Source organism: Bufo gargarizans, chromosome 6 (genome assembly GCF_014858855.1).
Source record: "Bufo gargarizans isolate SCDJY-AF-19 chromosome 6, ASM1485885v1, whole genome shotgun sequence".
NCBI classification, from domain to species: Eukaryota; Metazoa; Chordata; class Amphibia; order Anura; family Bufonidae; genus Bufo; species Bufo gargarizans.
In genome coordinates this window covers 308988636-309014366 of record NC_058085.1, presented here as the reverse complement: position 1 = coordinate 309014366, position 25731 = coordinate 308988636, and the positions used below count along the sequence as shown (strand labels likewise).

General features: G+C 45.3%; 1 protein-coding gene across 2 annotated transcripts in view; it reads right to left on the bottom strand.

The window, feature by feature from the left end:
- Positions 1-25731, bottom strand: part of LOC122942487 (interferon-induced protein with tetratricopeptide repeats 5-like) — a 36655-nt gene that overhangs the window by 4360 nt on the left and 6564 nt on the right. The window contains exon 1 of one of the 2 annotated variants that reach the window (XM_044300142.1): positions 1847-1905. The exons of the other annotated variant lie outside the window; for it this stretch is intronic. The gene's annotated coding sequence lies outside the window, so the exon portion shown is untranslated. Of the gene's footprint in view, positions 1-1846; positions 1906-25731 lie in introns of those variants that run through there. 2 annotated transcript variants of the gene reach the window in all.

The window sequence follows — 25731 nt, the reverse complement described above, 5'->3', positions numbered from 1 at the left end:
TCACATGCAGAGGCGGCACAGTGTAATTGCAAGAGATAGTCCTTTTCAAGAAAACTCTGCTACACTTTTGGGGTCAATTTATGAAGACTGAAGTTTTACATATGAGTATTGATCTCCTCTGTGCTGGACTGAGATGTACCTAACTTATTAAAGAGAGTTTTCAGGGAGTAGAATATTGATGACCTCAGGATAGACCATCAATATATCATCGACTCCCAGCACCCTCACCGATCTGCTGTTTGAAGAGGCTGTGTTCCTCCAGTGATCGCATGGCCTCCTCGTAGTATACCAGTTTTTTATAACTGGTATAGTAACACATGTTTTTTATAATTTAATATTTACTGCACAATCATGTATGTATTTTTTAGAATGTAGGTTTAATAATTACATTTTTTTAATAGGTGGGCTACTTTTTATATACATTAATATTTATTGGTTTGTCACACCATATAAATAAATATTTTCACCTGCATGCTCACGTTGTACTTGCACTCAGCACTTTGTTGAACTGTCACTTTAAATTGTCTTAGCACTTTATGGTGTTGTCACACATATATATATATACACTAGCAGAAGGACCCGGCTTCGCACGGTTATATTTCATCTATTTCATTTTATGTTTCCGTGTGTCGTAAAGGGATATCGACAGTTTCCCCAATAACAGTGACCTCTACAGTATCCACCCCTTTACAAATGACCTTCACAGTGCCCGCACGTTTAACAGTGCCTGCCCCTTTAACAGTGACCTCCACAGTGCCTGTCCCTTTAACAGTTACTTCAACAGTGCCCACCCTTTTAAAACTTGCTTTCAGTGACAGCGCCTTTAACAGTGACTTTTACAGTGACCGCCCCTTTAACAGTGACCATCCCTTTAACAGTGGCCGCCCCTTCAGCAGTGACTGCCTTTTAACAGTGACTTTCACAGTGGCCGACCCTTTAACAATGGCCGCCCCCTTTAACAGTGACTTTCACAATGGCCGCCCCCTTTAACAGTGACTTTCACGGTGGCCGCTCCTTTAACAGTGATTTTCACAGTGACAGCCCCTTTAACAGTGACTTTCACAGTGACTGCCCCTTTAACAGTGACATTCACAGTGACCGCCCCTTTACCAGTGACCGCCCCTTTAACAATGACCTTTACAGTGACCGGCTCTTTAACAGTCTACTGCCCCTTTAACAGTGACTTTCACAGTGGCTTCCCCTTTAACAGTGACTTTCACAGTGACTGCCCCTTTAACTGTGACTTTCACGGACACCTGATGGACCTGTGTGCCAAATTTGGTAAAGATCGGTCCAGTCGTTTGGTCGCGCATAAAGAACGTCCAGACAGACAGAAATCCATTTTTATATATTTAAGAAACTAGCAGTAGGACCCGGCTTCGCACGGGTATATTCTATCTATTTCATTTTAAGTTTCCGTGTGTCGTAAAAAGATATCAACAGTTTCCCCCATAACAGTGACCTCTACAGTGTCCGCCCTTTTAACTGTGACTTTTACCGTGACCGCTCCTTTAACTGTGACTTTCACTGTGACCGCTCCTTCAAGCAGTAAAGAAATATGGCTGGGTTGTTATAGAAACCTGGAGTAAAACTGTGTTTATAGCAGTTGGGATTTGAAGAGAAAGACTTGCAGGCTTGTATTGGGGGGGCTCATTTTTTGGGAATATCTCAAGAACGATACGTCCTAGAGCTAAAACATTCCCGGACACCTGATGTACCTGTGTGCCAAATGTGGTAAAGATCGGTCCAGTCGTTAAGTCGCACATAAAGAACGTCCAGACAGATGTCTAGACAGACAGACTTAAACTCATTTTTATATATATAAGATATATATATATACACTCACCTAAAGAATTATTAGGAACACCATACTAATACGGTGTTGGACCCCCTTTTGCCTTCAGAACTGCCTTAATTCTACGTGACATTGATTCAACAAGGTGCTGATAGCATTCTTTAGAAATGTTGGCCCATATTGATAGGATAGCATCTTGCAGTTGATGGAGATTTGAGGGATGCACATCCAGGGCACGAAGCTCCCGTTCCACCACATCCCAAAGATGCTCTATTGGGTTGAGATCTGGTGACTGTGGGGGCCATTTTAGTACAGTGAACTCATTGTCATGTTCAAGAAACCAATTTGAAATGATTTGAGCTTTGTGACATGGTGCATTATCCTGCCGGAAGTAGCCATCAGAGGATGGGTACATGGTGGTCATGAAGGGATGGACATGGTCATAAACAATGCTCAGGTAGCCCGTGGCATTTAAACGATGGCCAATTGGCACTAAGGGGCCTAAAGTGTGCCCAGAAAAGATCCCTCACACCATTACACCACCACCACCACCAGCCTGCACAGTGGTAACAAGGCATGATGGATACATGTTCTCATTCTGTTTACGCCAAATTCGGACTCTACCATTTGAATGTCTCAACAGAAATCGAGATTTATCAGACCAGGCAACATTTTTCCAGTCTTCAACAGTCCAATTTTGGTGAGCTTGTGCAAATTGTAGCCTCTTTTTCCTATTTGTAGTGCAAATAAGTGGTACCCGGTGGGGTCTTCTGCTGTTGTAGCCCATCCGCCTCAAGGTCGTGCGTGTTGTGGACCGTCAAAATACTTAAATGGTAGTTGTATACGAAAGCACTGTCACAGAAGCCAACTACCTAAGACATAGCTTTTATTATCAATATAATAAAATCAAGAGGTCCCTCACTTGGGGACTGATAAACGTACAACACAGACAAACAAAAAAACGTAAGTAGCCGACAAGGGTCAGGTGTAGATGTTGCAGTGCTAGCAATGGGTACTAGGCAAACACATATGGGTCCCTGGTATATCCCTAGGATATCCCTGGTCTATTCTCTGCCCAGAGATGCCCTCAGATGGTAGAGGCACTCTGTCCCCGTGCCTAAAACTACCTGTCCTTGAAGTGCCCTTACAACAAAGATTGGCCCATATGGATGCCTGGGTCGTTCAATGCGCTAGATAAATACTGTTGGTTATATAATTCTGGTCTCGACGCGCTTCCCCTTTAATAACAGGTTCATCAGGAGACAAAGAGCATAATCCAGTAAGCCACGATCAATACTTAGTGACCACACACCAACGGTTTAACAGAAATAAACCAAATCAAAACAAAGAAAATAACTGGAGCACCCCCACGGCAGTATATGGCTGCCAAGGATTTCACAACAATGGTGCACTACAATAGATTACAACAGGTCCGGAGTGAAAAGATAACTTAAATTAAATCAATACTCATCTGTTGCTGTATTAGTCCTGAGCAGCGATCTGCGGCTTGGGGTGCTCCAGGGGGGCACTGAAAATACGGAGCCGTTGCTCTTCTATCAGCTTGAATCAGTCGGCCCATTCTCCTGTGACCTCTAGCATTAACAAGGCATTTTCGCCCACAGGACTGCCGCATACTGGATGTTTTTCCCTTTTCACACCATTCTTTGTAAACCCTAGAAATGGTTGTGCGTGAAAATCCCAGTAACTGAGCAGATTGTGAAATACTCAGACCGGCCCGTCTGGCACCAACAACCATGCCACGCTCAAAATTGCTGAAATCACCTTTCTTTCCCATTCTGACATTCAGTTTGGAGTTCAGGAGATTGTCTTGACCAGGACCACAACCCTAAATGCATTGAACCAACTGCCATGTGATTGGTTGACTAGATAATCGCATTAATGAGAAATAGAACAGGTGTTCCTAATAATTCTTTAGGTGAGTGTATATATATACTAGCAAAAGGACCGGGCTTTGCACAGGTATATTTCATCTATTTCATTTTATGTTTCCGTGTGTCGTAAAAAAATATCAACACTTTCCCCCATAACAGTGACCTCTACAGTGTCCGGCCCTTTAACTGTGACTTTCACAGTGACCGCCCCTTTAACTGTGACTTTCACAGTGACCGCTCCTTTAACTGTGACTTTCACAGTGACCGCCCTTTTAACTGTGACTTTCACGGTGACCGCCCCTTTAACTGTGACTTTCACTATGACTGCCGCTTTAACTGTGACTTTCACTGTTACCGCCCATTTAACTGTGACCGCCCCTTTAACTGTGACTTTCACTGTGACCGCCCCTTTAACCTTGACTTTCACTGTGACCGCCCCTTTAACTGTGACCGCCCCTTTAACTGTGACTTTCACGGTGACCGCCCCTTTAACTGTGACTTTCACAGTGACCGCCCCTTTAACTGTGACTTTCACGGTGACCGCCCCTTTAACTGTGACTTTCACTATGACTGCCGCTTTAACTGTGACTTTCACTGTTACCGCCCATTTAACTGTGACCGCCCCTTTAACTGTGACTTTCACTGTGACCGCCCCTTTAACTGTGACTTTCACTGTGACCGCCCCTTTAACTGTGACTTTCACTGTGACCGCTGCTTTAACAGTGACTTTTACTGTGACCGCCCCTTTAACTGTGACCACCATTTTAAATGTGACTTTCACTGTGACCGCCCCTTTAACTGTGACTTTTACAGTGACTGCCACTTTAACTGTGACTTTCATTGTGACCGCCCCTTTAACTGTGACTTTCACTGTGACTGCCCCTTTAACTGTGACTTTCACTGTGACCACCCCTTTAACAGTGACTTTCACAGTGACTGCCCCTTTAACTGTGACCGCTCCTTTAACTGTGACTTTCATTGTGACCGCCCCTTTAACTGTGACTTTTACTGTGACCGCCCCTTTAACTGTGACTTTTACTGTGACCGCCCCTTTAACTGTGACTTTCACTGTGACCGCCGCTTTAACTGTGACTTTTACTGTGACCGCCCCTTTATCTGTGACTTTAACAGTGACCGCCCCTTTAACTGTGACTTTCATTGTGCCCGCCCCTTTAACTGTGACTTTCACTGTGACCGCCCCTTTAACTGTGACTTTCATTGTGACCGCCCCTTTAACAGTAACTTTCACAGTGACCGCCCATTTAACTGTGACTTTCACTGTGACCGCCCCTTTAACTGTGACTTTCACTGTGACCGCCCCTTTAACTGTTACTTTCACTGTGACCGCCCCTTTAACTGTGACTTTTACAGTGACCGCCCCTTTAACTGTGACTTTCACTGTGACCGCCCCTTTAACTGTGACTTTCATTGTGACTGCCCCTTTAACTGTGACTTTCACTGTGACCGCCCATTTAACTGTGATTTTCACGGTGACCGCCCCTTTAACTGTGACTTTCACGGTGACCGCCCCTTTAACTGTGACTTTCACTGTGACCGCCCCTTTAACTGTGACTTTCACTGTGACCGCCCCTTTAACAGTGACTTTCACTGTGACCGCCCCTTTAACTGTGACTTTCACTGTTACCGCCCATTTAACTGTTACTTTCACTGTGACCGCCCCTTTAACTGTGACTTTCACTGTGACCGCCCCTTTAACTGTTACTTTCACTGTGACCGCCCCTTTAACTGTGACTTTTACAGTGACCGCCCCTTTAACTGTGACTTTCACTGTGACCGCCCCTTTAACTGTGACTTTCATTGTGACTGCCCCTTTAACTGTGACTTTCACTGTGACCGCCCATTTAACTGTGATTTTCACGGTGACCGCCCCTTTAACTGTGACTTTCACGGTGACCGCCCCTTTAACTGTGACTTTCACTGTGATCGCCCCTTTAACTGTGACTTTCACTGTGACCGCCCCTTTAACAGTGACTTTCACTGTGACCGCCCCTTTAACTGTGACTTTCACTGTTACCGCCCATTTAACTGTGACCGCCCCTTTAACTGTGACTTTCACTGTGACCGCCCCTTTAACTGTGACTTTCACTGTGACCGCCGCTTTAACTGTGACTTTTACTGTGACCGCCCCTTTAACTGTGACCACCATTTTAAATGTGACTTTCACTGTGACCGCCTCTTTAACTGTGACTTTCACTGTGACCGCCCCTTTAACTGTGACTTTCACTGTGACCACCCCTTTAACTGTGACTTTCACAGTGACTGCCCCTTTAACTGTGACCGCCCCTTTAACTGTGACTTTCACTGTGACCGCCCCTTTAACTGTTACTTTCACTGTGACCACCCGTTTAGGCAGTAAAGAAATATGGCTGGGTTGTTATGGAAACCTGGAGTAAAACTGTGTTTATAGCAGTTGGGATTTGAAGAGAAAGAATTGACCCGGTCTAAAACCTTCCCGGACACCTGATGTACCTGTGTGCCAAATTTGGTGAAGATCGGTCCAGTCATTTGGTCACGCATAAAGAACGTCTAGACAGACAGATAGACAGACAGAAACTAATATATATATATATATGCCTTCAGTGTGAATCTACAATGTTCAGTCATGAAAATAAAGAAAACTCTTTGAATGAGGTGTGTCCAAACTTTTGGTCTGTACTGTATATCTTATATCTATCTATCTATCTATCTATCTATCTATCTATATATATGTATATATATCTATATATATATATATATATATATAGATATATATACATATATATAGATAGATAGATAGATATAAGATATACAGTACAGACCAAAAGTTTGGACACACCTCATTCAAAGAGTTTTCTTTATTTTCATGACTGAACATTGTAGATTCACACTGAAGGCATCAAAACTATGATTTAACACATGTGGAATTATATACATAACAAACAAGTGTTAAACAACTGAAAATATGTCATATTCTAGGTTCTTCAAAGTAGCCACCTTTTGCTTTGATTACTGCTTTGCACACTCTTGGCATTCTCTTGATGAGCTTCAAAGGTAGTCACCTGAAATGGTTTTCACTTCACAGGTGTGCCCTGTCAGGTTTAATAAGTGGGATTTCTTGCCTTGTAAATGGGGTTGGGACCATCAGTTGTGTTGAGGAGAAGTCAGGTGGATACACAGCTGATAGTCCTACTGAATAGACTGTTAGAATTTGTATTATGGCAAGAAAAAAGCAGCTAAGTAAAGAATAACGAGTGGCCATCATTACTTTAAGAAATGAAGGTCAGTCAGTCCGAAAAATTGGGAAAACTTTGAGTGTCCCCAAATGCAGTCACAAAAACCATCAAGCGCTACAAAGAAACTGGCTCACATGCAGACCGCCCCAGGAAAGGAAGACCAAGAGTCACCTCTGCTGCGGAGGATAAGTTCATCCGAGTCACCAGCCTCAGAAATTGCAGGTTAACAGCAGCTCAGATTAGAGACCAGGTCAATGCCACACAGAGTTCTAGCAGCAGACACATCTCTAGAACAACTGTTAAGAGGAGACTGTGTGAATCAGGCCTTCAAGGAAGAATATCTGCTAGTAAACCACTGCTAAGGACAGGCAACAAGCAGAAGAGACTTGTTTGGGCTAAAGAACACAAGGAATGGACATTAGACCAATGGAAATCTGTGCTTTAGTCTGATGAGTCCAAATTTGAGATCTTTGGTTCCAACCACCATGTCTTTGTGCGATGCAGAAAAGGTGAACGGATGGACTCTTCATGCCTGGTTCCCACAGTGAAGCATGGAGGAGGAGGTATGATGGTGTGATGGTGCTTTGCTGGTGACACTGTTGGGGATTTATTCAAAATTGAAGGCATACTGAACCAGCATGGCTACCACAGCATCTTGCAGCGGCATGCTATTCCATCCGGTTTGCGTTTAGTTGGACCATCATTTATTTTTCAACAGGACAATGACCCCAAACACACCTCCAGGCTGTGTAAGGGCTATTTGACCATGAAGGAGAGTGATGGGGTGCTGCGCCAGATGACCTGGCCTCCACAGTCACTGGACCTGAACCTAATCGAGATGGTTTGGGGTGAGCTGGACCGCAGAGTGAAGGCAAAAGGGCCAACAAGTGCTAAGCATCTCTGGGAACTCCTTCAAGACTGTTGGAAGACCATTTCAGGTGACTATCTCTTGAAACTCATCAAGAGAATGCGAAGAGTGTGAAAAGCAGTAATCAAAGCAAAAGGTGGCTACTTTGAAGAACCTAGAATATGACATATTTTCAGTTGTTTCACACTTTTTTGTTATGTATAGAATTCCACATGTGTTAATTCATAGTTTTGATGCCTTCAGTGTGAATCTACAATTTTCGTAGTCATGAAAATAAAGAAAACTCTTTGAATGAGAAGGTCTGTACTGTATATATATATATATTTATTTATTTATTTCTTATTTAGGATGTAAGATTTTGAGTGTATATTTTAATTGCTCCCATGTCCCTATGGCTCATTAATATCTCTAGGATTTTATATGGTTTATTTATTGCTATAAATATGTTTACAGGGGTGAGGGTGGTTTGCCCATCTTCAAGATGGCGTCTATGTCGCGTGTGCCCGAACCAGTTAGCCGTAACTAGGATACACTAGCATTCTTTGGATGGGACGGCGATGTCGTCTCCTCCGTTTGTTTTGTGGGAGGGTGACACTGGGGCCCTGTGATGCGTTCTTACATCTAGCAGTTCACATGTCATCGCCAAACTGCTGCATTATGGTGAGACTGGACGCCATATTGACAAGGTGTTTGGGGAACAAGAATGCAAACAATTACAGGTGATTCTCCTTCTTCAAGTCATAGGTGGTCCTCATTAGAAAGGGGTATATAGGTAGGGCAGACATCAGGATTAAAATTTGCCCCCAGGAGGAAGCTGGGCAAAACGTATGTCATGGCGCTCCCCTTACACTGGGTCTGTACCTCACTATGCTTCTGTTTTTTAATGCTTATTCCATGAGCTATGTATTATATGTGCCTGATTTAGCACGCTAGACTATGAAATCCTGCATATGGTATAATGGTCCCATACCATTTGTTTAACTGCTCGAATAATTGCATTACTCACATCATCAATTGTCCACTAGGGATATTACTAATAGGTGGCTGGATAGTGTTGTAAAGTTGTGCGGTAATTTTTTGAATATTATTGACATTTCACTTATGGTTGGGTATTATCGCATCATGTAGTTACAGGGGTTATGTTGTGGGGAGCTGTACTTGCAGTAGAAGTGGGAGGGCTTAACATATTGTGAGTCCATGCTGCATTATGTGTAATGATTTTATCTTATTGTCTTCTTTGATGTAATAAAAAATGTATTTATATTTTTTGTGTGGTGTTATATTTTCGGTGGGTCATATTTTGTTACCACACTGTGGTCTATACTTTTTTGCGGTTGGTTGTTTATGCACACATGGATGCAGAATGTCCATGAAAAACTGCCAGTGTTTCCATTTTTAATGCCTGTCGTGTGCATTAGTGTTGAGCGCGAATATTCGAATTGCGAATTTTTTTTCTCGAATATCGCAATTTCGAGATTTCGCGAATATTTAGAATATCGTTCTATATATTCGCGAATTCGAATATTCGTTTTTTTTTATTTTATTATTATATTTTTTTCTTTCCCACTTCTCTAAAGTTGTTCTTACCTGTCCTTTGGATTCCTGGCTTCCTGGCTGCTCCAGTCAGTGGCGTTTTCAACTTACTGCTATATTCCATATTAGCTAAATTACAATCTAATCTATATGTGTATTTTACGAAATTTCGCAAATTGCGATGCGAGTAATATAATACGAAATAATCGCATGAAGATTTCAACTTAGCACTGCTATATTCCATATTCTAGCCTAGTATGGAATATAGCAGTGCTAACTTAGCACAGCTATATTCCATACTAGGCTAGAATATGGAATATAGCAGTGCTAAGTTGAAATCTTCATGCGATTATTTCGTATTATATTACTCGCATCGCAATTTCGGCTTTTGCAAATGTTCTTAATATTGCTCTAACTTCGTCTTTTAGAATATTACGAATATTCTAAAAGACGAAGTTAGAGCAATATTACGAAATTTCGTAAAATACACATAGATTGTATTTAAGCTAATATACTGCTATAGTAATATTTTTTAATAGTGTACATATTTTACAAAACTTAAGTTCAGAACAGGCAAAAAACAAATTTGAGGAAAAAAAGGGATTATAGCACTATATTAGCTAAATTACAATCTATATGTGTATTTTACGAAATTTCGTAATATTGCTCTAACTTCGTCTTTTAGAATATTCGTAATATTCTAAGAGACGAAGTTAGAGCAAATCACGAAACTTCGTAAAATACACATATTAGCCTAGCCATAGTCAATTAGCATAGGAATGTTGCCTTATACTATCAAGAAAAATTATCGCAATACGCGAATAAATAAAATTCGTATATTATTCGCGATAATTGGAATAATTATGAATATTCGATTTCGACGAATATAACACGAATATTCATTCGAATATTCGCGAAATATCGCGAAATCGAATATGGCACCTCCCGCTCATCACTAGTGTGCATATGCAGCGTCCCACTACGTGTGTGGGCACTGCTTAAAAGTACTTTTTGATTATAACAATTGCATTGTACAGTATGGTATAATTTTGCATTTGTGTAACTGCAAAATCCCTGTTAACAGGCCTATTAGGTGCAATTTATACATCCCACCTCTAGATGGTGATAGAGCTTAGGTCTTATATATACCTAGGTTAGTCCTAGTTAGTCAGTTGAGACCAGGAGGGAGTAGAGAGGAGTCGAAACTAGGATGTAGTTCAGAAGTGAGCAGATCTGAGGTAGTCAGATCAAGTTAGTGGGAGGAAAAATAGAGTGAAGACTTTCCAACACAGATTAGTGAGTGGAGCCAACTTCGCTAGGAATTCACTGACGAGTTTCTGGTGTTAGGTATACGTTCCACCATCAAAATTATATCACTGTAGTACGGAACGCTATGAAATTTAGATAAAACTAATACTTTATTATTTCAAACAAGGGGGGGGGGGGAGGGAAAAACTACAACCTATATATAAAATTCTAGATGACCACCTAACCACAGTGTCTGAGACGGATCAAGATGGCACATGAAAACTGCAATGGGCGGTACCGCTCAGTTGTGGATAGGGTCACTAGAAAGTCCACTACTGTTGCGTTACTAAAAGCTGCACCACCAGGCCAGCCGGCCGTGATGAACTGATACAGCCAGAAGTGTGCACCGTGGTACGGACAAGGTGCTCTGCTCAAAAGAACCAGCTTGGTGTGCCCTGGACTAAATTTAACAAGCTAATCCATTGATAAACATCTACCCACAGCGACCGACCTGCATGAGAACCATCTGTTCGGTTATGAACCAGTGCCGGCCCTACGAGCACGAATCAAGGGACACTAGACTAAGCTGGGTAGATCAAAAGAGATGCTTGATCGCAGCTGCTCAGAAACTGCAGAGGACTGGGGTACCACAGACCTCAACTGCAGTGTGAGCGCAATACAAGTCACATGCAAAAGGCTGCAGCTGTCACGGCCACTCAGTGCTGACAGCTGCAGCCTCTGTTACGGAGGTTAGCAGCTTATTTTGCTGTTTGTTTCAAACCCACATTTTTATGCTCCTGACGAGCCACACATGGCGAAACGCGTTGAGCGAGGGCAAACTTATGCTTTTTGCATGTGACTTGTATTGCGCTCACACTGCAGTTGAGGTTTGTGGTACCCCAACCCTCTGCAGTTTGTGAGCAGCTGCGATCAAGTCTTTCTTTTGCTCTACCCAGCTTAGTCTAGTGTCCCTTGATTCGTGCTCGTAGGGCCGGCACTCAGACATCTGGTTCATAACCGAACAGATGGTTCTCAGGGCACACCAAGCTGGTTCTTTTGAGCAGAGCACCTTGTCCGTACCACGGTGCACACTTCTGGCTGTATCAGTTCATCACGGCCGGCTGGCCTGGTGGTGCAGCTTTCAGTAACGCACCAGTAGTGGACTTTCTAGTGACCCTATCCACAACTGAGCGGTACCGCCCATTGCGGTTTTCATGTGCCATCTTGATCCGTCTCAGACACTGTGGTTAGGTGGTCATCTAGAATTTTATATATAGGTTGTAGTTTTCCCCTTCCCCTCCTCCCCTTGTTTGAAATAATATAGTATTTGTTTTATCTAAATTTCATAGCGTTCCGTACTACATTGATACAACTTCACTAGGAGGTGTTTACTTAGATGTTAGGCGCAGAAGAGCGTTTTCCTTCTGTAGCTGGACTATAGACTTGCATCCCTGACCAGTAGGAGAAGAGTTTGCCTCCCTGGAAAAGAAACAAGCATTCCTAGGAATTCATCGGTGGAGGTGGGCCACAGACACCTTTGCATGGTGGAGGTTTATAGCTTCAGGCAGCCACACCAACCTTCAGTTAAGTTTTCCTGTCTGCAAATATTCAGCTTGTAGGGAAAGTCAAGGAATAGGATTCAAAGAATCTAAAGGAACCAGGTACACCTAACCCACTGCTCCAAAACCCACCAAAAACCTGACAAGCCTTAAACAGTGGATTTGCAGAATTATCTCTGTATCATCTAAAGACTGCATAATTGTACTACTGCAACTGAAAGATCTCTAAAGTAAAAGTTGTGAGTTGCATCTTACCACTGTCTACCTCATTATTACTACCTATGGTTGTACCACCATTAACGGTACTTGAGTCACGACAAAAACCATTAAAGGACTCAGCCGCAACAAGCACCCTAAGCACCCTTAACATCGAGGGCACCTCAACCACCATCTTGGCTGATGCTTCCTACCACAGAGCGTGCCCCGGAGGATTTCTCTCTGTCCACCTCAACACTGTGCTGCTGGCCCAGGGAGGCTATCTGCTAACCGTGAGTAAACTGATGAATTGTGTGTTATATCATTTGACCCCTTATCGGTCCACCGTGAACCTCACGTGTTCCCCCTGCGACTGGCTGGCTGTACATGTAGCCTTAGGCCTCATGCACACGGCCTTTGAATTGGTCCGCAATCCGGAGCTGCGGTGCGGACGGATCACGGACCCATTCAAGTTGAATGGGTCTCGATCTGTCCCGTACGCACAACGGCCGTGTTCTTGAGGCCTTATACTGTAAATGTCTGGGCAGTGGTTCTTCATCTCTGCATGGACGTTTCAAAACCTCAGTTCAGAGATTGCAACAGCGCGATAATATTTCAGCTGCTGGAGTGGGGATCCTGCTGTTAGTCACAGCAAGTCTCCCCATAGAGAAGCCAGGGACATTTATATATTTTTTTACAATCCCTGCCTACCCTATCGATCTATACACTGCGCTCAATGACTGCTGTGTATAGAGATCAGGAAGCGGCAATGCCATTTCCTGCTCCAGTCCCAGCGGTCATGTGGTCACTGAGAGCCAGGAGTCTGCGAGAGACGCTGGGACTTAGCAGACCCAGATCAGCTCTACATTGAGGTTGTACAGTGATTTACAACCTCTGGGGGGTTGAATTCCTCCTGTAACAGGCTACAGGAAAAATCAGTAACAAATGTAAAAAAAAAGTTACATTAAATGTCCCCCCAAAGGTCTTTGATAGAGCACAGGTTACGACCATTGGGGTTGTAGGCTCCTAGGACTGATAACCTTTTTAATGTAGTTCTCAGTGAATCTCTGTTCCTATGTTCTTTGAAGGGTTTGCCAGGACTGAACTGTTGATGACCAATCATTAGGATAGGTCATCAATATCAGATTGGTTGGAGTTGGTCTCCCAGTACATCTGCTGATCAACTATTTTTAGGAACTGTGGTGCAGGAACCAGGTAGTGGAACTAAAAAGCTCCATACACTGTGGAGTGGCTGTGCCTGGTTACTATAGGGAGCATAGCAGCATTAATCGGGCATGGCCACTACACTGTGTACTGAGCTTTGGAGTTCTGGAGCCTCGTTCCGCTGCTACAGCTCCTGAAAACAACTGATCAGCTGACCCCTGACCTCTGATATTGATCAGTAGTTAAAGGTCTTGTGCTGCTAGTAAATATTGATGACATATCCTCAGGATAGTTCATCAATACAATATCTGATTAGTCGTTGTCAGACTCTCGACACCCCCACCAATGGCTCTTTGAAGAAGAGGCGGCGCTCACACGAACGCTGCTTCCGCCTCAAGATTACATTGCATCTTGTCTCGCTTGCAGAGGCAGTGTAATTACAATTACTCCTCCCATTCAAGTGAAGTATTGGTAATTACGCTGTGCCGCATTTACAGGCGAGACGATGTGCAGTTTAATTCTGAAGCAGAAGCAGCGACCATACATTCGAGCGCCGCCTCCTCTTTAAACAGCTGAACAGCAGTACCAGGAGTTGGACCCCCACCAATCCGATATTGATGACCTACCCTGAGGATAGGTCATTAATATATACCCACTGCACAATCCCTTGAAGTTCCAGAAAATGCCTTAAAAGAGGACCTGCCACTTCTCCTTGCATGTCTGTTTTAGTAAACAATAGTATTCCACAGAAAATGACAATTCGGGAGCATCTACTTATATGACTCTGTGCTGTGTCATTGCTCTTTTATTCCTACTATACGTTTAAGAATAAAGGTACAACTGGGTGTAAGAATAACCACAGGGTGGCAGCGTTACACAACATAATAAATGACAGGATAATGCGAACACAGCAATTAGTAAAATAGAAGAATAAAGCTGGAACAGCACACTCCCCGTCTGAAATCCTTGGATTTTACTATATATGCAACTACAAAATGTCCATGAAATGTTGGAACCTGAAAGACAAAACAAACAAAAACACACTGGAAATGGTGACTGGAACAGTCCAACGCCTTGAGTCTTCTGGTTCCCAGGAATAAAGTTCCTCAAGTAAAAGAATCATTCCTCTACGGGTAAGAGGAGAACAATCTCAGATGCAGGCCTGATAAAGGATTTGGGATGGCCTTGTTTTGCGATGGTCACTCCCACCTTGCGAACTTTGCCATCTTCACTGGTGAAGACTTCTGAGATGAGTCCCATGCGCCAGGAGTTTCTTTCCACCTTCTGGTCTTTCATGAGTACAAGATCTCCTATTTGTAAGTTTGGCTTGACCTGTCACTTTCTACGTGCTTGCAGAAGCGTTAAGTACTCCCTTTGCCACCTGCTCCAGAAACAGTCGGCCAGATGTTGAACGTGCTTCCACTGTTTCAGATATATGTTACTAGAAGAAGACTCTTCAGGTGGATTAGGAACAGATCCAAACTTCTGAGTGAGAAGAGTTGCTGGAGTGAGAATGGCAGGGGATTCTGGATCCATAGATACAGGTACAAGAGGTCTTGAGTTGACAATAGCAGGTACCTCAGCCAGGAAGGTAGTCAAAGTCTCATGGGTAAGCCTTGAGAAGTTTGAGTTCATAAGCATACAGTCCAATATTTTGCGGGTGATGCCTATCATTCTTTCCCATGAACCGCCCATATGAGAGGCATGAGGGGGGTTAAAGATCCATGTACAACCATTATTGGCTAAGTAGTCTTGAACTGGTTTAGAGTCAATTTGCAACTCTCGACAGGCTCCTATGAAGTTGGTTCCACAGTCAGATCTTATTTGCTTTACTGGTCCTCTGATGGTGAGGAATAGGGATGAGCGAACTCGAACTGTATAGTTCGGGTTCGTACCGAATTTTGGGGTGTCCGTGACACGGACCCGAACCCGGACATTTTCGTAAAAGTCCGGGTTCGGGTTCGGTGTTCGTCGCTTTCTTCGCGCTTTTGTGACGCTTTCTTGGCGCTTTTTGAAAGGCTGCAAAGCAGCCAATCAACAAGCGTCATACTACTTGCCCCAAGAGGCCATCACAGCCATGCCTACTATTGGCATGGCTGTGATTGGCCAGAGCACCATGTGACCCAGCCTCTATTTAAGCTGGAGTCACATAGCGCCGCCCGTCACTCTGCTCTGATTAGCGTAGGGAGAGGTTGCGGCTGCGACAGTAGGGCGAGATTAGGCAGATTAACTCCTCCAAAGGACTTGATTAACTGATCGATCTGCAGCTGTGGATCATTGAGCTGCTGATCCTCAATTGCTCACTGTTTTTAGGCTGCACAGACCGTTTGTCAGTCTCATTTTTCTGGGGTGATCGGCGGCCATTTTGTGTCTTGTGGTGCGCCAGCACAAGCTGCGACCAAGTGCATTTAACCCTCAATGGTGTGGTTGTTTTTTGGCTAAAGCCTACATCAGGGTGAAGCTGTCACACCAAGTGCATTTAACCAGCAATAGTCTGTTCATTTTTTGGCCATATCCCAGTCTAATTCTGTCACTAAATCCATACCGGTCACCCAGCGCCTAAATACTAGGCCTCAAATTTATATCCAGCTAAATCTGTCCCTAGTGCTGTAGCTGGGCGAGTTATTTAGTGTCCGTTCAAGCACATTTCTTGTTCTGGGTTGAAATACAATTCCCAATTTAGCAATTTCATAATTTAGTGGTTCCTGCTATATCAGAGCTATTTGAAATCTATCCCAAAAAGGGTATATAATATTGAAGGTGCACATTGGGTCATTCAGAATAACTTCACACACACCCGCTACTGTGTATTTCCAAGTCTAATTCTGTCACTAAACCCATACCTGTCACCCAGCGCCTAAATACTAGGCCTCAAATTTAAATCCCTCTAAATCTCTCGTTACCCACCGCTGTACTGTTGTTGCTGGGCAAGATATTTAGTGTCCGTCAAAGCACATTTTTTGTTCTGGGTTGAAGTACAATTCCCAATTTAGCAATTTCATAATTTAGTGGTTTCTGCTATATCAGAGCTATTTGAAATCTATCCCTAAAAGGGTATATAATATTGAAGGTGCACATAGGGTCATTCAGAATAACTTCACACACACGCTTCTGTGCATTTCCAAGTCTAATTCTGTCACTAAATCCATACCGGTGACCCAGCGCCTAAATACTAGGCCTCAAATTTAAATCCCTCTAAATCTCTCGTTACCCACCGCTGTACTGTTGTTGCTGGGCAAGATATTTAGTGTCCGTCAAAGCACATTTTTTGTTCTGGGTTGAAGTACAATTCCCAATTTAGCAATTTCATAATTTAGTGGTTTCTGCTATATCAGAGCTATTTGAAATCTATCCCTAAAAGGGTATATAATATTGAAGGTGCACATAGGGTCATTCAGAATAACTTCACACACACGCTTCTGTGCATTTCCAAGTCTAATTCTGTCACTAAATCCATACCGGTGACCCAGCGCCTAAATACTAGGCCTCAAATTTAAATCCCTCTAAATCTCTCGTTACCCACCACTGTACTGTTGTTGCTGGGCAAGATATTTAGTGTCCGTCAAAGCACATTTTTTGTTCTGGGTTGAAGTACAATTCCCAATTTAGCAATTTCATAATTTAGTGGTTCCTGCTATATCAGAGCTATTTGAAATCTATCCCTAAAAGGGTATATAATATTGAAGGTGCACATTGGGTCATTCAGAATAACTTCACACACACCCGCTACTGTGTATTTCCAAGTCTAATTCTGTCACTAAACCCATACCTGTCACCCAGCGCCTAAATACTAGGCCTCAAATTTAAATCCCTCTAAATCTCTCGTTACCCACCGCTGTACTGTTGTTGCTGGGCAAGATATTTAGTGTCCGTCAAAGCACATTTTTTGTTCTGGGTTGAAGTACAATTCCCAATTTAGCAATTTCATAATTTAGTGGTTTCTGCTATATCAGAGCTATTTGAAATCTATCCCTAAAAGGGTATATAATATTGAAGGTGCACATAGGGTCATTCAGAATAACTTCACACACACGCTTCTGTGCATTTCCAAGTCTAATTCTGTCACTAAATCCATACCGGTGACCCAGCGCCTAAATACTAGGCCTCAAATTTAAATCCCTCTAAATCTCTCGTTACCCACCGCTGTACTGTTGTTGCTGGGCAAGATATTTAGTGTCCGTCAAAGCACATTTTTTGTTCTGGGTTGAAGTACAATTCCCAATTTAGCAATTTCATAATTTAGTGGTTCCTGCTATATCAGAGCTATTTGAAATCTATCCCAAAAAGGGTATATAATATTGAAGGTGCACATTGGGTCATTCAGAATAACTTCACACACACCCGCTACTGTGTATTTCCAAGTCTAATTCTGTCACTAAACCCATACCTGTCACCCAGCGCCTAAATACTAGGCCTCAAATTTAAATCCCTCTAAATCTCTCGTTACCGCTGTACTGTTGTAGCTGGGAAAGTTATTTAGTGCCCGTCAAAGCACATTTTTTGTTCTGGGTTGAAGTACAATTCCCAATTTAGCAATTTCATAATTTAGTGGTTCCTGCTATATCAGAGCTATTTGAAATCTATCCCAAAAAGGGTATATAATATTCAAGGTGCACATTGGGTCATTCAGAATAACTTCACACACACGCTTCTGTGCATTTCCAAGTCTAATTCTGTCACTAAATCCATACCGGTCACCCAGCGCCTAAATACTAGGCCTCAAATTTATATCCCGCTGAATTTGAATACAATACATTGGGCCAAATAATATATTTGTTGTTGTGGTGAACCATAACAATGAGAAAAACATCTAGTAAGGGACGCGGACGTGGACATGGTCGTGGTGGTGTTAGTGGACCCTCTGGTGCTGGGAGAGGACGTGGCCGTTCTGCCACATCCACACGTCCTAGTGTACCAACTACCTCAGGTCCCAGTAGCCGCCAGAATTTACAGCGATATATGGTGGGGCCCAATGCCGTTCTAAGGATGGTAAGGCCTGAGCAGGTACAGGCATTAGTCAATTGGGTGGCCGACAGTGGATCCAGCACGTTCACATTATCTCCCACCCAGTCTTCTGCAGAAAGCGCACAGATGGCGCCTGAAAACCAACCCCATCAGTCTGTCACATCACCCCCATGCATACCAGGGAAACTGTCTCAGCCTCAAGTTATGCAGCAGTCTCTTATGCTGTTTGAAGACTCCGCTGGCAGGGTTTCCCAAGGGCATCCACCTAGCCCTTCCCCAGCGGTGAAAGACATAGAATGCACTGACGCACAACCACTTATGTTTCCTGATGATGAGGACATGGGAATACCACCTCAGCATGTCTCTGATGATGACGAAACACAGGTGCCAACTGCTGCGTCTTTCTGCAGTGTGCAGACTGAACAGGAGGTCAGGGATCAAGACTGGGTGGAAGACGATGCAGGGGACGATGAGGTCCTAGACCCCACATGGAATGAAGGTCGTGCCACTGACTTTCACAGTTCGGAGGAAGAGGCAGTGGTGAGACCGAGCCAACAGCGTAGCAAAAGAGGGAGCAGTGGGCAAAAGCAGAACACCCGCCGCCAAGAGACTCCGCCTGCTACTGACCGCCGCCATCTGGGACCGAGCACCCCAAAGGCAGCTTCAAGGAGTTCCCTGGCATGGCACTTCTTCAAACAATGTGCTGACGACAAGACCCGAGTGGTTTGCACGCTGTGCCATCAGAGCCTGAAGCGAGGCATTAACGTTCTGAACCTGAGCACAACCTGCATGACCAGGCACCTGCATGCAAAGCATGAACTGCAGTGGAGTAAACACCTTAAAACCAAGGAAGTCACTCAGGCTCCCCCTGCTACCTCTTCTGCTGCTGCCGCCTCGGCCTATTCTGCTGCTGCCGCCTCGGCCTCTTCCTCCGCCTCTGGAGGAACGTTGGCACCTGCCGCCCAGCAAACAGGGGATGTACCACCAACACCACCACCACCACCTCCGTCACCAAGCGTCTCAACCATGTCACACGCCAGCGTTCAGCTCTCCATCTCACAAACATTTGATAGAAAGCGTAAATTCCCACCTAGCCACCCTCGATCCCTGGCCCTGAATGCCAGCATTTCTAAACTACTGGCCTATGAAATGCTGTCATTTAGGCTGGTGGACACAGACAGCTTCAAACAGCTCATGTCGCTTGCTGTCCCACAGTATGTTGTTCCCAGCCGGCACTACTTCTCCAAGAGAGCCGTGCCTTCCCTGCACAACCAAGTATCCGATAAAATCAAGTGTGCACTGCGCAACGCCATCTGTAGCAAGGTCCACCTAACCACAGATACGTGGACCAGTAAGCACGGCCAGGGACGCTATATCTCCCTAACTGCACACTGGGTAAATGTAGTGGCAGCTGGGCCCCAGGCGGAGAGCTGTTTGGCGCACGTCCTGCCGCCGCCAAGGATCGCAGGGCAACATTCTTTGCCTCCTGTTGCCACCTCCTCCTTCTCGGCTTCCTCCTCCTCTTCTTCCACCTGCTCATCCAGTCAGCCACACACCTTCACCACCAACTTCAGCACAGCCCGGGGTAAACGTCAGCAGGCCATTCTGAAACTCATATGTTTGGGGGACAGGCCCCACACCGCACAGGAGTTGTGGCGGGGTATTGAACAACAGACCGACGAGTGGTTGCTGCCGGTGAGCCTCAAGCCCGGCCTGGTGGTGTGTGATAATGGGCGAAATCTCGTTGCAGCTCTGGGACTAGCCAATTTGACGCACATCCCTTGCTTGGCGCATGTGCTGAATTTGGTGGTGCAGAAGTTCATTCACAACTACCCCGACATGTCAGAGCTGCTGCATAAAGTGCGGGCCGTCTGTTCGCGCTTCCGGCGTTCACATCCTGCCGCTGCTCGCCTGTCTGCGCTACAGCGTAACTTCGGCCTTCCCGCTCACCGCCTCATATGCGACGTGCCCACCAGGTGGAACTCCACCTTGCACATGCTGGACAGACTGTGCGAGCAGCAGCAGGCCATAGTGGAGTTTCAGCTGCAGCACGCACGGGTCAGTCGCACTACAGAACAGCACCACTTCACCACCAATGACTGGGCCTCCATGCGAGACCTGTGTGCCCTGTTGCGCTGTTTCGAGTACTCCACCAACATGGCCAGTGGCGATGACACCGTTATCAGCGTTACAATACCACTTCTATGTCTCCTTGAGAAAACACTTAGGGCGATGATGGAACAGGAGGTGGCCCAGGAGGAGGAGGAGGAGGATGAGGAAGAGGGGTCATTTTTAGCACTTTCAGGCCAGTCTCTTCGAAGTGACTCAGAGGGAGGTTTTTTGCAACAGCAGAGGCCAGGTACAAATGTGGCCAGCCAGGGCCCACTACTGGAGGACGAGGAGGACGAGGATGAGGAGGAGGTGGAGGAGGATGAGGATGAAGCATGGTCACAGCGGGGTGGCACCCAACGCAGCTCGGGTCCATCACTGGTGCGTGGCTGGGGGGAAAGGCAGGACGATGACGATACGCCTCCCACAGAGGACAGCTTGTCCTTACCCCTGGGCAGCCTGGCACACATGAGCGACTACATGCTGCAGTGCCTGCGCAACGACAGCAGAGTTGCCCACATTTTAACCTGTGCGGACTACTGGGTTGCCACCCTGCTGGATCCACGCTACAAAGACAATGTGCCCACCTTACTTCCTGCACTGGAGCGTGATAGGAAGATGCGCGAGTACAAGCGCACGTTGGTAGACGCGCTACTGAGAGCATTCCCAAATGTCACAGGGGAACAAGTGGAAGCCCAAGGCCAAGGCAGAGGAGGAGCAAGAGGTCGCCAAGGCAGCTGTGTCACGGCCAGCTCCTCTGAGGGCAGGGTTAGCATGGCAGAGATGTGGAAAACTTTTGTCAACACGCCACAGCTAACTGCACCACCACCTGATACGCAACGTGTTAGCAGGAGGCAACATTTCACTAACATGGTGGAACAGTACGTGTGCACACCCCTCCACGTACTGACTGATGGTTCGGCCCCATTCAACTTCTGGGTCTCTAAATTGTCCACGTGGCCAGAGCTAGCCTTTTATGCCTTGGAGGTGCTGGCCTGCCCGGCAGCCAGCGTTTTGTCTGAACGTGTATTCAGCACGGCAGGGGGCGTCATTACAGACAAACGCAGCCGCCTGTCTACAGCCAATGTGGACAAGCTGACGTTCATAAAAATGAACCAGGCATGGATCCCACAGGACCTGTCCGTCCCTTGTCCAGATTAGACATTAACTACCTCCCCATAACCATATATTATTGGACTCCAGGGCACTTCCTCATTCAATCCTATTTTTATTTTCATTTTACCATTATATTGCGATGCTACCCAAAGTTGAATGAACCTCTCCTCTGCCTGTGTGCTAGGCCTAAATATATGCCAATGGACTGTTGCAGTGGTGGCTGACATGAAGCCTGATTCTCTGCTATGACATGCAGACTAATTCTCTGCTGACATGAAGCCAGATTGTCTGTTACGGGACCTCTCTCCTCTGCCTGGGTGCTGGGCCTAAATTTATGACAATGGACTGTTGCAGTGGTGGCTGACGTGAAGCCTGATTCTCTGCTATGACATGCAGACTGATTCTCTGCTGACATGAAGCCAGATCGTCTGTTACGGGACCTCTCTGCTCTGCCTGTGTGCTAGGCCTAAATATATGCCAATGGACTGTTGCAGTGGTGGGTGACGTGAAGCCTCATTCTCTGCTATGACATGCAGACTGATTCTCTGCTGACATGAAGCCAGATTGTCTGTTACGGGACCTCTCTGCTCTGCCTGTGTGCTAGGCCTAAATATATGCCAATGGACTGTTGCAGTGGTGGGTGACGTGAAGCCTCATTCTCTGCTATGACATGCAGACTGATTCTCTGCTGTCATGAAGCCAGATTGTCTGTTACGGGACCTCTCTGCTCTGCCTGTGTGCTAGGCCTAAATATATGCCAATGGACTGTTGCAGTGGTGGGTGACGTGAAGCCTCATTCTCTGCTATGACATGCAGACTGATTCTCTGCTGACATGAAGCCAGATTGTCTGTTACGGGACCTCTCTGCTCTGCCTGTGTGCTAGGCCTAAATATATGCCAATGGACTGTTGCAGTGGTGGGTGACGTGAAGCCTCATTCTCTGCTATGACATGCAGACTGATTCTCTGCTGTCATGAAGCCAGATTGTCTGTTACGGGACCTCTCTGCTCTGCCTGTGTGCTAGGCCTAAATATATGCCAATGGACTGTTGCAGTGGTGGGTGACGTGAAGCCTCATTCTCTGCTATGACATGCAGACTAATTCTCTGCTGACATGAAGACAGATTCTCTGTTACGGGACCTCTCTCCTCTGCCTGTGTGTGTGCTGGGCCTAAATATATGCCAATGGACTGTTGCAGTGGTGGCTGACGTGAAGCCTCATTCTCTGCTATGACATGCAGACTGATTCTCTGCTGACATGAAGCCAGATTCTCTGTTACGGGACCTCTCTCCTCTGCCTGTGTGTGTGCTGGGCCTAAATATATGCCAATGGACTGTTGCAGTGGTGGCTGACGTGAAGCCTCATTCTCTGCTATGACATGCAGACTGATTCTCTGCTGACATGAAGCCAGATTCTCTGTTACGGGACCTCTCTCCTCTGCCTGTGTGTGTGCTGGGCCTAAATATATGCCAATGGACTGTTGCAGTGGTGGCTGACGTGAAGCCTCATTCTCTGCTATGACATGCAGACTGATTCTCTGCTGACATGAAGCCAGATTCTCTGTTACGGGACCTCTCTCCTCTGCCTGTGTGTGTGCTGGGCCTAAATATATGCCAATGGACTGTTGCAGTGGTGGCTGACGTGAAGCCTCATTCTCTGCTATGACATGCAGACTGATTCTCTGCTGACATGAAGCCAGATTCTCTGTTACGGGACCTCTCTCCTCTGCCTGTGTGCTAGGCCTAAATATATGCCAATGGACTGTTGCAGTGGTGGCTGACGTGAAGCCTCATTCTCTGCTATGACATGCAGACTAATTCTCTGCTGACATGAAGACAGATTCTCTGTTACGGGACCTCTCTCCTCTGCCTGGGTGCCGGGGCCTAAATATCTGAGAATGGACTGTTCCAGTGGTGGGTGACGGGAAGCCAGATTCTCTGCTATGGAACCTCTCTCCAATTGATTTTGGTTAATTTTTATTTATTTAATTTTTATTTTAATTAATTTCCCTATCCACATTTGTTTGCAGGGGATTTACCTACATGTTGCTGCCTTTTGCAGCCCTCTAGCCCTTTCCTGGGCTGTTTTACAGCCGTTTTAGTGCCGAAAAGTTCGGGTCCCCATTGACTTCAATGGGGTTCGGGTTCGGGACGAAGTTCGGATCGGGTTCGGATCCCGAACCCGAACATTTCCGGGATGTTCGGCCGAACTTCTCGAACCCGAACATCCAGGTGTTCGCTCAACTCTAGTGAGGAATCATCTTAAAGCATTGATGAAGCTAGAAGCGTTCATGGATTCTATTACTTCAATGTGTATAGCACGTAGACTTAAGCATGTAAACAACACTGCCCATCGTTTGCTTTCTGCATGACCACCTCTGGTCTTACGTGCAGTGACTGTCCATGGCCCAAAGACGTCCAGACCAACATAAGTGAACGGTGGTTCGGTGCTTGTCCTATCAACTGGCAAATCAGACATTTGTTGATGTTGTAATTTTCCTCTCGCCTTGCGACATTTAATGCAATGGTGAATAATATGAGCAACCTGTCTTTTTGCTCCCACTATCCAAAGGCCAGCGGCTCTTAAAGCGCCATCAGTGAAATGCCGGCCTTGATGCTGGACTCTTTCATGATAATGCCGTATCAGCAGTGTAGTAACATGGTGTTTGACAGGAATAATGAGGGGATTCATTTCTGAAATCTCTAGCTTAGCCTTGTTTAGTCGACCACCAACTCTCAGCATGCCACGATCATCAATTACTGGTTTCAAGTTGACAATGGGGCTGCCTTTTGGTATATCTTGCTTGTCATGTATACATTTCAGTTCCATTTTAAAGGCACTTTGCTGTACGTTATGTATCACAAGCAATTCACTTAGAATAATGTCTTCTGCCGTGAGAAGTTTATGGCACAGGTGCCAACTGCGACAGTCAGTGTTATGCTTCTCAGCATGAAAACAATGAATAATGTGGACTAACCTTGCAATGATGTGAATGAGTCTTGACTATCTAGAGAAGCGTTCAAAGCGATGACAGCCCAAGCCAGCCCTCCTTTCAGACTTGGTGACGAAGGTATTAACTTCAGGCCGAATCTCTGGATCTTCATGAGGGTCCTGGAGACTGAAGACGTCCTTGAGTAGGAGTATCTTCATTCTGGTTTAGCAGAAACGCTGGACCTGTTAACCAAGAAGTTGCAGAGACTCTACCAGATGCCGGGCTGGTGGCGCAATCTGCGGGATTGAGATGAGATTGAACATAGTGCCACTGTTCAGGTTTAGAGGATCTTCTAACCCTTTCAATGCGGTTACTGACATAAACGTAGAAGCGTTTTGACTGGTTGTAGATGTAACCCAGGACAACCTTACTGTCTGTGTAAAATTGAATGTCATCCACCTGAATATCCAGCTCACGTTTTATAAAGTCCACAATCTCTACGGCCAGCACAGTCCCACAAAGTTTGAGTCTAGGAATGGTGTGCTCAGGTTTTGGAGCTAACTTTGCCTTTCCAAACAGAAATCCAACATATGCTTGATTGGAATAGTCTATTACCTTTAAATAAGCAACAGCTGCGATGGCTTCAGTAGACGCATCTGAGAAGATGTGGATTTCTCTCCTCCGAGTGGCTGTAAGGGATGTTGGAGTGTAACACCTTGGTATGTGAATCCTGTCTAATGCATGCAAGCATTCCTTCCACAACTCCCACTTTTGTAGTTTGTCAGAGGGCAGTGGAGCATCCCAGTCAGATACAGACTCTGAGAACTGTCTTAACAGGAATTTGCCTTGTACGGTCAAAGGTGCCACAAATCCCAGGGGATCATATAGGCTGTTCACCACTGAGAGAACTCCCCGTTTAGTAAATGGTTTATCTGCACAGTTAACTTAAAATCCAAGGGAGTCATTTGCTAAGTCCCACCTCAGGCCCAGACTTCTCTGTACTGGTGGATTGTCTATCCCTAGATTCAAATCTCTGAATTCTGTGGCATGATCACTGGGCTGGAAGGCTTTCATTACGGCAGCACAGTTAGAGGCTATCTAATGTAACCTTAGACAAGACTT